General features: G+C 45.9%; 1 long non-coding RNA gene across 3 annotated transcripts; it reads left to right on the top strand.

Annotated features, from left to right (window-relative positions):
• Positions 1–656: 656 nt before the first annotated feature.
• Positions 657–8101, top strand: Gm46842. Of its 3 annotated transcripts, none has more exons than XR_001784228.2 (3): positions 657–946; positions 1387–1524; positions 4377–8101. It is a non-coding gene; the product is annotated as a predicted gene, 46842 (long non-coding RNA). The 3 variants fall into 3 exon arrangements; XR_001784229.2 differs by lacking the exon at positions 657–946 and having other exon boundaries at positions 961–1524; positions 4377–4548; positions 6009–8101; XR_001784227.2 differs by lacking the exon at positions 657–946 and having other exon boundaries at positions 961–1524; positions 4377–4790; positions 6009–8101.
• The last annotated feature ends 3552 nt before the right edge of the window (positions 8102–11653 follow it).

Genomic DNA, 11653 nt, shown 5'->3' with positions numbered 1-11653 from the left:
GTGAAGGAGGCTGCGCTGCCTTGGCGGCCTTCATGGGCGGCGTGGCGGGGGCCCGGGGGGCAGCCTGCGACATCTGTGCGAGAAGGGGAGAGAGAACGCGGTGGGGGCGGAGGGGGGGGGTCGTTACAATCAGGACGCCCATCTGGCCCGGCTTTGCTCCGGTGCCAGAAGCCAAGAGGCAGAAGTCAAGGTTAAACGCTGCGGCGGGGCTGCGGCCCCCTTCGCCCGGCCCGACTCCCTGCAGGAGCCCCGCGCCGGCTTCGCCGCCCCACCTTGCCCTTTGTCTTTGCTGGAGCAGATGTGCGGTGACCCCTGCTAGCATCGGTGCTGTCAGGATTAAAGAAGCCTCCACCCCGTTTAGCAACTGCAACTCTCGTCCCCCGACCCTCGCCAACCCACCTCTTGGGGGGTGGGGGTGGTTGTTTGTTTGTTTTTGTTTTTTGAATTTTGGCAGTAAGTCAAAAGCAGCCATCATAAAGGTGCAGAAAGCCCTCGGCTCACATTTAAATTTGTGTGCCAAGTTGGCTGCTTGTTAGACCCTTTTAGCGGCGGAACCATCACCACAGACACAATGAATTGTGAGATTAAAGTTTAAAAAAAAAAAGAAAGAAAGAAAGAAAGAAAACCCTTATCCTGCAGATGTCTGCTGAAGGCTGTTCCACCGAGGAGTGTGAAAGGTCTTTGTGTGCATGTATGAGTGTGTCTGTAAAGCCAACAGCCGCACATTTGTTCTCTGGTCATTAGTCCTTAATATCCCTTTTTAAAAAAAAAAAATAATGATGATGATGATGAAAGTTATCACACTCAAACCTAAGCAACCTCTTTGACAAGCTCTAGTTGCAGAAATGAATGGAAGAAATGGAAGAGTTGGGATTTCTCATGAGGCGGAGAAAGGAGAACTCCAGATCAAGTCGAACTGTGTGTGACTCAGGGGCCCGGAGAAAATGTGGGTAGAGGAAACGTGGGGTGGGGGGTGGGGGGCAGCTTCCTGGATTTCTGATGCAGGAAGAAACCACCGATGAGAGGGAGGGCAGATAGGGGAAGGGCGAGGAAGGGGGCTGAGAAGGAGAAAGAGAGGCCAGGGACTCCGGGCAGGGCCTCCTGGAGGGGAGGAGGGAGGGCGGGTAGGTGGATAGAAAGCTGGGCTTTCTTTGTTTTGTTTGTGTGGGCAGGGCTGGGCCATGAATCCACCTCGTCTGCACTGTGAGGTCAGCTGCCCAGCGAGGTAACAGCTGGCACCTGTGTGCGAAATGCAGCGTGCATTAGCAGCATCATTACTTAGCATTAGAGCATTACAAAGATAATTAGAGAAGCAGAGGACAGCGGGAATTGAAACCGCAGCCCCCTTGGCTTCTCAAACGCACAGGTTACAACTGTAATTTCAAGGATTTACAGGGCCACCTTGCACAGCGCAGCTAGGCTGTGACTTGAAGAGGACTCCAAGGAGACTGTAACTGTGGCCAGTGTGGGACAGGACTCCTGCCCAGGCCTCAGCTTGGCTCAGAAGTCAAATTAAGGTCACAGGTAATAGGTCAAAGTTCTTTGCACTATTTTCTAATATCCAAACTAATTCTACCTAGAGCACAATAATTTCTGTTTTTAAAGTGTATTTGGTATCCGATGGTGGCCTGAACAGACAGCAGTTGGTAAGCTAATACCTGCCTGACTACATAGAGGATGTTCGGCTCAGTCCTTCCAACAGCCTTCACAGGTCACATAGGAGCACTGGCGCCAGAGGGCTGAGAAGGTGCACCAGTTTCTTGGCATTTTCTTCCACTTTTTTTAAATGTTTTTGTTTGTTTGTTTTTCCAGTCCCAGAGGTGAACCCAGGGTGGGAGCTGGGGTTCTGCCCCTTAGCCACATCCTGGCGCCTGGAGGATAAGAGAATTTCACCAAGCACTCAATTCTAACAGAAAAGCAAGGGGAACTGAGTTGGGTTTTCTGTAGCCTGAGAATTCTGTGTCTGCTGGCTTTCCAGGCACACATTCTCTCTACATGCATGTTCATTGCAGTCAAAAGTGCCAGTCAAGATTGATGGGGGCAACTTGGAAAGAAAGAGATAGATAGCTCCAGAGTCAGGATGGCTCCTTTTATCAGAACAACTGAAGGACCACTGTCTCCTGGAGTGGAGGCTGCGCTCACTCCTGGATCAGGGGCATCAGGGGCTTATGGGGCAGGAAAGGAAGGGATGAGGGGTTCATATGCAGACCAGAGTGGTAGATATCAACAGAGCCAGCCTCCTGGATCCCTGACATCAAGGAAGTCGACTTTCCTGTCTAGAGCTTTTCCGTCCACCTGAGGCTTTTGGCGATTAACCTTCAAAAGTAAATTTCAAAAAAGCAAGTATCATGGTTTCTGGAAAGTATTTCTTCAAAAGGTGCTTTCATTAGGATGAGTATACTAATTTAATGGTGAAAAAAAATCACAACTTTGATCTGTTAAAACTTTGTATGAAGACAATAATAAGCTTTAAAAGTAAGAAATTCAAATTAGGTTTAGATTTGAGTACTACCTAAGTCAGTAAACTCCCTCCCCTCCCCCTTCTGACAGCCCTCCCCTCCCCCTTCTGACAGCCCTCCCCTCCCCCTTCTGACAGCCCTCCCCTCCCCCTTCTGACAGCGCAGTAACTGAGACCACAGGTGACATTTAACTCCTGGTGTACATGCTGGATTTTCTTAACGCAATCAGGTTATAATGTGTTATTGTTAATTACCACTAAAACTTACTAACACCACTGGGCAAGTGTGTGTGTCACATGCTTTGGAAATGTTAAGCAGTCCTGGTCTGCTTCAGCCATTATGATGCAAGCCCTGGCTCCTACCCCTTCTCTTTGCAGAGAAGCCGGGGAAGCCTTGTCCAAAATCAGTGAGGTGAAGTCTTGTCTGTGATGAAAGCCTTCTGGTGGCTTCTCAGCATCCTTGGAAGACTTCTGCAACCTCCTTGATTTATAACCTAGCAGTACCTGGGTACTGCACCTATACCATCACTCCACGGGTCATCTCTCTAAGGGTGTGTTATCCACACAGTTTTGCTCATCCTTCAAAGACAGCCAACCTCAGGGTTGAGGCATAGTCCTTCTCCTATAATACCATTTTTCCATCCTTTACTTTAAATGTCTCTATTTCCTTCAAACCCTGTTCTCGTCTTTCAAGGCACTCTCCATTTTCTGTAAACACAGTTTATTTTTCTTGCAGACTTGTCACTAGAAGGGCAGTCTGGGGACATCTCCAGTGTTGCTCTCGCTGTGGGCTCAGTACCTAACGTTCTGAGGGCATGCAGTGTTTGTTGCATTAATACATAGATGCTCTCAGAGATGGATACTGCTATTACCCTCACTTAGTAACGGAGGAAACTGACGCTCAAGTTATGCAAGAGGACCTATAAAGAGGTCAAAACCATCTTGTTACCATTGGTTGAAACCAAAAAACATATGACAAACACATGATCCTGAAGAAATACTCAAATCTGGACTCTGCAGAAGAAGGGCAGAGATGTGGCTCAGTGGTAAAGCACTTGCCTAGCAAGAACAAGGCCCTGGTTCTATCTGTAGCATTTAACGAGGAGGAGGAGGAGGAAAAAGATATTGATAAATGACGATGATGATGTGTTTGTTAGAGAATGAACACATCCTGTGGAGAATTTCAGTTTCTATCATGGCGGTGTCTCTAGGTCCATCAGACTTTCACAGCAGCTCACACATCTACTCCAGTCTCACTAGGACCAGTGGACATCCTTTTGTGTCTGCAGATGCTGTGTTTCCTGATAGTTTCAGGGTGTGTGTGTGTGTGTGTGTGTGTGTGTGTGTGTGTGTGTGTTTTCTTTGAAAGTGTTTCTAAGCATCTGATCATTCTAACTGTTACACTTTACTTCTGGGAATATAGCTCAATGGTTGAACATTGACCCATCAAGTGCAAGACCAAGGGTTCACTAAACAATAAAACAAATATCAGTTCTTTTCAAACAGTGTGGACAGAAAGCATGCATTCAATCCTTTCTGCTATTACCCTCAGAAGCAGGCAGAATGACTTCCTATAGAAGGACACAGCCACAGATGCAAGAAGCTGCTTGCTACCTTCTAAATCTCCGTATCACTTGTAAGCAGCATCCTAGAGAAGGTGAAACGGACACAAAGAAGGCTTCCTTTAATCACCTTGGTACCTTCAAAGCCCTGGGAGTGCTGATGCCCAGATGCTATGCAGATGGCTTTGGGTAGCAAGGAACGTGTCACTGGGCCTTATCTTGGCGTAGTTTTCACTCCTCAGCTAAGCCTGTAGGTCCTTATAGGGGAAACACAGGAGGCTTTCCAGTAAGGGCCTGGAGGCTGCAAAAGTAGCTTTCCCTGCAGCGAACTAAAACTTCTCATTTCCTTCCTGCAGGAACCAGAGGAAAATACAGGAATTGATTCATGCAGAATACAACCCACCAACCCCAGGAGGGAGGGGCTTTCCTGAAATACATGAGTGTCTCTGGTTTCACATGACGCTGTGTATGGTTTATCCTTCATAAACCACAGGAGGCTGAAAATGGTCATTTCCTGGCCCTCCAAAGGTGGTTTTCCAGTGAGGACTGCATTCTGACTAATCAATGTTGCTTTTTCCCCTCTCTGAGTCTTCCTGCTGCACACAGACACAGAGCTGACTTACGCTTTGGGGGTGGGGAGTAGAGAGAGGCCTGTGGAGAGCTACTTCCAGTCAGTCTTGTAATCAGCCATCTCTGCCTGTTGAGAGACTTTCAGTTGCAAAGACTCCCCACACAGCCAGGCTGGAGGAGCACTCTCAGTGCATTGCTAGGTATGAGGGAGATAAATTCTCACATATACTCAGTAGCCTAAGAAGTTGGTAACATACACACATGATGGGGACAGCACTGGGTAGAGATTATTTGTTGCTTTTAGTTCCCAAGTCTCTTTTCTTAACACACCCATATACTTTCTTATATACCCATGGGCACACATTTGTACTGGGGGAGTTTTCTAGTCTTGAGACCCCCCCCCAACATATCATTGCTGCTCATGGAGGCTGAAAGGTCAGCAGAGGTAGGAAGAACAGACTTTCAGTTTGCTTCACTGTCTATGATACATCAATTATTTTCCTTCACCTGATTGTGACTATTGTCCATTCCTGGGACTGGAGAGTTGGCTCAGCTGTCAAGAGCACTTGTTGCTCTGGCAGAAGACCAATGTTCAGTATCCAACACCCATATGGTGGCTCACAACCACCCATTTCTAGTTTCAACACCTTCTGGGCACCAAGCACAAATGTGGCATACTTATGTAGGTGCAGGCAAGCAAAACACTCATTTACACAAAAGTCAATGTAAAAATGTATAATTGCTCATCCTTGTAGGCACTGGCATTAGCAGAAGCCACTGAGACCCTAAAGAAGAGCACCCTGCACCCTGGGCGCCCCTAGTACGCTAGCCATAACCCGCTATCTGCAGAAAGGGTGGAGTCTTGGGAATTGTCAACCAGTGAATGGTTTACAGAAGTTGAGGGCCCGAGTTTTACAAGATGATGAGCAAACATTCTCACAAAGGAGATAACCTGTCATCAAGTGGGCTCTGGTTGACATGGTAGGTGGGTAAAATCGTGAGCCACTCTCAAGACTCTTGCAGGACTAAGGTGGTCAGCATGGGGACTCTGGGAAAGAAAGTTTGATCCTGAAACTGTCCTGTTCTCTCTAATATTGCTGGGGGAAGAGAAATGAGGGCAGACCTGCCTTAGGCAGAAATTACCCTATGTTTTGGGATCTGCCTCCTTCCAGGAGAAATGGATGCAGTTGATTCCTGAGGACAGAAATCAGCAGCCATCTACATTATACACACACACACACACACACACACACACACACACGTACACGTTCTCATGTCCTGGTCTATCCCGCACTGAGAATGAATGAATTAGACTCCTAGTTCCCATGTCAGCGTCTTGTGATTTGGGTTAAGCAAGAGACAGTCTAGAGCCAAATCTCTCCAGGCACCCTAACAAATCATTTCTTGCACATAAACAGGCTTTGGATTCACTTGCCCTGGAGAGACTGGATGAACTGGCCCAGCAGCCCACAGACTACATCTAAAGCTTTCCCCAGCTGAAGTCAGAGAAACAAAAACCTGAAAGGAAGCCCAGAGGGAGCGAGCTCACTTCTCACCACACCCACACCTGACTTGTAACACACAACTAATATTTTGGTTTGATTAATTTTATTAAATTTACAGCACAGAGCTCATGTTTGTTATATAAACGATTTTAAAAGGCGGGGGTGTTTTTTGGTTTTTTTTGTTTTTTGTTTTTGTTTGGTTTGGTTTTTCTTCCAAGACTAGGTTTCTCTATGTTGTCCTAGCTGTCCTGGAACTCCCTTTGAAGACCAGGCTGGCTTCGAGCTCATAGAAATCCTTCTGCCTCTGCCTCCTGAGTGCTGGGACTAGAGACACGTGCTGCACATCCAGCATCCTTTTTTTCAGTATAACCTGCAAATAGACAACTTAAGTCAAAGTTTCTAAGTGTTTTTTCCCTCCAGGAATAAGTGCCTAAAGAGAAATGATGCATATGCGTGTGTAACCAGTTCCGGGAGGAGAAGAAGCCTGGACTATTTTCTGACAGTTAAAGTCTGCACCATGCTTATGGCTAGGGAGTGTGGCCTCTGAGGAAGTGGAAGGCTGAAGAGATGTCTGTACCAATGTGGTGCCACTCAGTGAGAAGATCAGTAAGAGTCAGCTCCACGTGACTCCTTCATGGGAACATTTGTTCACTGTTCATGGGATATTTTCCTCAGTGCCGGAGGGAAAGCCAGGCATGGTGTGGTCACATTAGGTGGCTGGTGACAGCTAAACCACGTTTCCAGGATACATGGATACATTCTGGTCCCGTCAGGGTTGGCATTTGCCTCAAAAGTATCCCTCATCAGTATCACGTCACGCGGGTGATCCTCCAATTTACCTGAGGGCCTCAGACGAGTAATGTAAAACCTGGGAGAACCGGGCTCATAACGAGATAAGGAACAAACACTGCGAACCTATTAGAGGGGAAAATTGGAAAGGTTGCAGCCAATTATTAATAAGTCACAAGAACACGACACGTCTAGGAAGTGCTTGGATGATACAGGAGACTTTGCCTGTGTGAAGATCAGAGGTGGCTACCCACTAGTCTTGGGGACAGTTCTAGCCATGGCAGATGTTTGATAGCCTGTAAAGACAAAAGAACAAAAAACAAAACAAAACAAAAATTGAAGTAACATGAATGATAACAGGATTTTTAAATTTTTTACTTTAGAAAAACTTGCGTTTTTCTTCTCTTTCTCACATACAAATTAAATTCTTTGTTTAAGCTTGAATCCAGCAACCTAGGTCAGAAAGAGAACAAGAAAATGGAGAGTCTCATCTAAGCCACCAAAAAGCTCTGCTTTTAGGAAAATGAAGGCACTCATTCTATTGAAAAGGGCAACGACTCCTGGGTTTGGTGGTGCACATCTGTCAACACAGTCCTCCAGAGGCTGACAGGAGGACAGGGTGTCCTAGCCTACCAGGGCTAAGTGACTAACAGGAGACTGGAACTAATGAGAAGCCTTCAGGAACCCAAGATGCGGCATGGAAGGAGCTGCTCCAACTCAGGCCCCTGCTAGAACAGCGTTGGCATTGGGAATAGGGGCCTCCTTAAATCTGATGCTAACTTCGCCCTAGGTCAGCATTCCAGTTAAGGTGAGAGAGTGAAAGACACACACAGGGACACAGAGAGAGGGTGGATAAAATAAAGACTTCTTCATCAATTACAATTAATTGAAGATTTACTGGGCTTGTTATATTTGAGACCCCACACTGTAAGCCTCCTAAATAACAGGCCTGGCTACACCGAAGCCGCCAGACATCTACTCCACGGGCCTCCATAAGGATGGGCTCTCGGAGCCTTTAGATGCTTCTTGCCTTATTTCCATCTGTGGTCAAGAAAGGTACCTCTTGTTACTATTGAAAAGCACTTCTTGATCTGCACTCTTGTAAGTGTGGAACAATACAATGATGTCTTTATACTGTGTGTGTGTGTGTATGTGTGTGTGTGCTTGTTGCGATGCTGAGAGGCTAACCCTGGGCTTTGCACATGTTAGAAACGTACTCAGCTGCTGAGCTACGACCCTAGCCTGAGCAGTGTCTTTTTAACCTTTACTTTCCTGCAAGTATCTGTGGTTCCCCGGAGTCCTTCTGAACACCTTTCCTCTTTTCTTATCAAACTCATTTCCCTTTAGTCACTAAGATGATTGGTTTCTAGACTTTCCATCCAGTCATCCACCCTAGAGTTTAAAGAAACACAGTCCATTTTCTACAAAGACCCTTCTTTCAGTAAGCACGGCTTTGGTTTCTGTGGCATTTCAGGAAAAATATGAGACACTTTAGAAAAAAAATACAAAACTTGGGGTTTTTTAAATTTGTCTATGAATCCTTAATTATTTTGCTGTTACAGCAAAGCTGTGGAAGCCTGTCCCTTTTACAGAGATCCCCTAATTTCTAATGCTATAGTAGTCCTGCTTGACTAACTAGACAAGAGAAGCTGATTAGAAGGAGCAGTCTGTAGGCTGGCTAGTGGCTATGGGGGTTTCCATGACTATACCACTTAATGGAGACACATTATAAAGAACACCAACAAAACCCATGTTCAAGTTGGTTTTCTGTTGCACCGAGAAACACTGTGTTAGTTGTTGTTCTGTTGCTGTAATAAAACGGGACGGCTTGTGGAATAAGGAGCTGATTTTGGCACATAGTCCCAGAGGGATAAAAGTGCATCACAGCACGGAGGCCTGAGAGCAAGAGCAAGTGCAAGGGGCAGGCGGGAGCCAGAGCCGGAGCCGGAGCCGGAGCCGGAGCCGGAGCCGGAGCCGGAGCCGGAGCCGGAGCCGGAGCCGGAGAGTTCACATCTCCAACCACAGGCATTGAGCAGAGAGCCAATCGGGATGAGGCTGCAGTTTCGCAAAGCCATACTTCTTTCATCAAAGCACATCACTAACTGGGAACCAAGTTTTCAAATACATCGAGTCAGTCGATGGGGATGCTTCTTATGCAAGCTACCACAAACACAGGGGCCAGGAAGGACCTGAGTTGAGGAAGGAACTTATTTCATCTTAACGTTTCCAGGTAACTGTGCATCACTGAGAGATGTCAAGACAGGAACTTCAGTAGGCACCTGAAGGTAAGAACTGAAGCAGGGACCATGGAGGAACCCTGCCTACTGGCTTCTGCTCAGCTGACGTTCTCATGCATCCCAGGACCACATGCCTAGGGACAGCACTGATCATAGTGGTCTGGGCCCTCCTACATCAGTTAGTAATCAAGAAAAAAAAAACGCTAACAGACATGCCGTAGGCCATTGATAGATCCGGTTCATCAACTGAAGTTCCCAGGTTACTCTAGCTTGTGTCAAGTTCACAATAAAAGATAACCCATAGACCCAATAAGACACAGTCTAAGGGAGTGGGAGAGTCAGAGGAAGAACAGTGATGGGGTAAGGAGAAATGGATCAAGGCTGAGACAAAAGTACACCACAGTCCTAAAGAAATAGACATCGGGAAGCAGAAAAGGCCATCAGTTGATGGAGAAAGGGGAGAGAGGAACAGAGACAGATAGATTGGGGTGGCGGGTGGGGGGGGAGGGGGGAGAGAAAGGGAAGGAGAAAAGGAGGGAGGAAGGGAGAGATATAGATAGATAGATTCCCTTTATCTATGAAGTTTCAAGATACTGTGTAGATGTTCAAAACTTCAGATAGTACTGAATCCTATAGGAAGTGTTTTTTTGTTGTTGTTCCTTTATAAAGACACAGAAAAAAATGTTTAACTTACTGACACAGTAAGAGATCAACAACCATAAGTAAAATAAAAAATAGATACATAGATAGATAGATAGATAGATAGATAGATAGATAGATAGATAAGGGAGGCCATTACAGTCAGTTGTGACAGGAGGACCTGCAATGGTCTGAGAAACTGATACGGGCTGCGTTTGCTTATGTGCACCCATTCTCCATTCTTCAGGAAGCAGCTGCCAGCTCATCCTGGCTTTCTTCCCTTCCCTGATGCCCACCTTGTTTATGCAAAGAGTGGGCACAACTTGGTTCTCCATCAGCTCCAGGGCCAACTAGCCAGCATCATATATGCCCTGGCCCGTAATAGTGAGTTCACAAGATTACATCACAGGTAAGAAGTAGTCACTGAAGAAGCTATCCATAAAGAAAGTCAACCAGAGAAAAGCAGAGATGAGCAGCAGAGAAGAAAGCATCCGTTACCAACATGAGGTCAACACTTAGACCCCTCTGCAGCAGGAGGCATTGGGGCAGGCTCCTGCTTTGGAGGACCTCGTGTGGCTGGACCCAGCTCAGATCAGAGGGAACGGCCATCATTACTTCCCCCATATGCTATATAAGTCTATGACAATGCATGATGAAAGAGACAAGCGTGCTTTTTAGAGAGATTGAGTATGTGATAAACCTTATTGTCTTCTGTCCTAGTTTGCTTTCTTTTGTGCTGATAAAAAACTGTCCAAAGGGAACTCAGGGAGAAAAAGGTGTGCTTGGCTTACATGCCCCTTCCACAGTCCACCACTGAAGGAAGTCAGGGCAGGAGTCCTGGAGGAAAGTTGCTGACCTTTCCTCAGGTTCCTTAGCCACCTTTTACATAGCCCAGGTACACTTGTCTAGGAATAGCATCTCCCAAGGTGGGCTGGGCTCTCTAGCATCAATTATCAATTTTAAAAAGTGCCACAGCTAGATGTTGGTCATGCACTTTAATCCTAGCACTAGGGAAGCAAAAGTAGGCAGATTTCTGAGTTCAAAGCCAGCGTGGTCTACAGAATATGCTGCAGAGCAGCCAGGGCTACACAGAGAAACCCTGTCTCTGTACATGCCCCCATAGGAAAAAAAAAAACTCATTGGATATTCCAAAGAAGGGGAAATAGAATATATTGTTAGGGAGAGACAGGGAGGAGGCTGGAGTGGGAAGATTAAACGGAGAGGAGGATGGAAGAAAGGAAAGAGAGGAAATATGAGAAGGGGCAACTGACACTAAGGACAATCTGAGAGGAATGAATACCTCCTACTGCAGAAGCATCCAGATAGATAGATAGATAGATAGATAGATAGATAGATAGATAGATAGATAGATAGATAGGTAGATAGGTAGATAGATAGATAGATCGATAAATAGATAGATAGATAGATAGATAGATAGATAGATAGATAGATAGATAGATAGATAGGTAGGTAGGTAGGTAGATAGATAGATAGATAGATAGATAGATAGATAGATAGATAGATAGATAGATAGATAGGTAGATAGGTAGATAGATAGATAGACAGACACATACACATGCACATATATGAAAGACATTTAAATTGAATTATCAAATAATGGGGAAGATAATCTTACACCACTGGGAAAAACCCCCAGTGTTAGTAATGGGTTAAATTTTGATGAGTCAGTAGCCAAAGGGACCCCATAGAAACCCCCAAATAGGACAGGCTATTGTGAAGGCTATTGGATACAATCTGCAGACTGATGGTAAGGCTTCATTGATGAAGACAACATGTACGTATCTCATCAAATGTGTAGAAATCAAGCTGGTGCCTTTCTAGAGTCTTTACCCATCCTGACTAGTGTTTGTGGTACTGGAGGGTACTCTGAAT

Source organism: Mus musculus, chromosome 4, assembly GCF_000001635.26.
Source record: "Mus musculus strain C57BL/6J chromosome 4, GRCm38.p6 C57BL/6J".
Lineage (NCBI taxonomy): Eukaryota > Metazoa > Chordata > Mammalia > Rodentia > Muridae > Mus > Mus musculus.
This window is presented reverse-complemented; position numbering and strand designations above follow the sequence as displayed.